The sequence below is a fragment of the Orycteropus afer genome, unplaced genomic scaffold (genome assembly GCF_000298275.1).
Source record: "Orycteropus afer afer isolate SDZICR_OR568_19922 unplaced genomic scaffold, OryAfe1.0 scaffold00001, whole genome shotgun sequence".
Classification (NCBI taxonomy): Eukaryota; Metazoa; Chordata; class Mammalia; order Tubulidentata; family Orycteropodidae; genus Orycteropus; species Orycteropus afer.
This window is the reverse complement of record NW_006921588.1, coordinates 9,485,624-9,487,371: the sequence shown is the minus strand read 5'-3', so window position 1 is coordinate 9,487,371 and position 1,748 is coordinate 9,485,624. Positions and strand designations below refer to the sequence as shown.

Here is a 1,748-nt window from a genome sequence, read left to right as displayed (position 1 = left end):
AAGGAGTGGCTGGTGGGTTTGAACCGCCAGCCTTCTGGTTAGCAGTCAAATGCCTTAGGCACTACGCCACATATAAAATAATTCAAAGGAAATGACAGTGTGACAGTTTACATAATATTTTATTCTGCTAAACAATTTGGATATATATTTTATCTTGGATTTACATTTTAATTATAAAGAAAGTAAGTATGTGTGTGTGTGTGTATATACACACACACAGAGGCACATTTGTAAGTAGCATATAAATAATTCTTTCATAAAACCAAATAAATTTTCATAAAGGCTCTATTGTAATATTTTTAGAAAATCCTATGTAAAGTCTGTGTATTCAAATATAATATTTCTCATTTTACTTTTTATTATATGGTCATAGATTTAGATTAATATTTCTGCTGTCTTAGAATTCTTTTTCCTAAATTTAGTTTGTCATTTCTTCTTTGTCTTCCATTCTGTTGTTGTTATTTGCCGTCGAGTCGGCCCTGACTCATAGCGACCCCTCCTTGGGTTTCCTAGGCAGTATCACTACGGAAGTAGGATTGTCCAATCTTCCTTCCGAGGAGTGGCTGGTGGATTTGAACCGCCAGCTTTCTGGTTAGCAGTCAAGTGCCTTAGGCACTATGCTACCAGAGATGCCATAAACCCTTTTATTTTCAAATTTGAGAACACTGTTTATGACAGCCACATAAGATAAATTTAAATAATCATCTGTAATGTCTACATTTATACAGTTCACTATTTTAATTTCATTTTGCACATGCATAACAAAGTGTGTGCTCTTCTGCTATTCATTAATGTAGAACATGTAAGCATATTTCCACGTTAATAAATGTTCTCTTTATATTTTTTATTTTCAATGGATGAACAGTATTAGGTTGGTTAGTAACTTGATCATGAAAATCTGAGCCTCTTTGGGTCTATGATTCAGTTGTATATATATATTTTTAAAAGTTATTAGTTGCCCCTTTAGATGTTTTGATATAAGATTAGTTCTTTTCTTTCTTTTTTTAATTGTGATTTGGGTGAAAATTTACAGAGCAAATTCACTTTCCATACAACAGTTCACATACACTTTGTCTCATGACATTGACCACAATTCACCACAATGCAAAAGCTCCCCTCCCATTTCCTCCCAATTGTCACCTCTTCCCTGTGTCCATCCCTCCATGCACCCCTGCCCCCTGAGCTGTCTCCCGGTGCATAAACAGCCCTTCTTTCTCCCATGATTGTTCTCTCCAAGGGATGTATCTACCTCAGGTAAATGTTCAACTCCTATGCCTGTCTTTTGTTTGGCTGGAAGCCACAGGTGTGGGTTCAGTTCCAGGCCTGAAGGGCAGCTAGGGGCCATAGTCTCAGTGGTTCCACCAGGCTCTATCAGACCAGCAAACCTGGTTCCCCTGTTTGTTTGTTTCCAAATGACTTTGAGTTTTGTTCCACATTGTTCTCCCTCTCTATTCAGGATCTCCTACATAGATCCCCCTTCTAGTGGTTGACAGTAGTAGCTGGGCACCATCTAGTTCTTCTGGTCTCACAGTCATATAGGTTATGGATCGCATGGTGTATCAGTCGCTAGGACTAATTCTTTCCATGAATCTTTGGTTTTCTTCATTCTTCTTTGCTCTGGATGAGGAGAGACCCATCGTTGCATCTAAATGGTTGCTTGCAAGCTTTTAAAATCCCAGTCGCTACTTGCCAAAGTAGGAGGTGGAACAATGTTTTGTGTAGTATGTTATGCCAATTGAGCTTGATGT

The 1,748-nt window shown here is 38.0% G+C and overlaps 1 protein-coding gene across 1 annotated transcript in view; it reads left to right on the top strand.

Moving 5' to 3' along the window:
* Positions 1-1,748, top strand: part of ITGAV (integrin subunit alpha V) — a 137,615-nt gene that overhangs the window by 110,861 nt on the left and 25,006 nt on the right. The window lies entirely within an intron of this gene.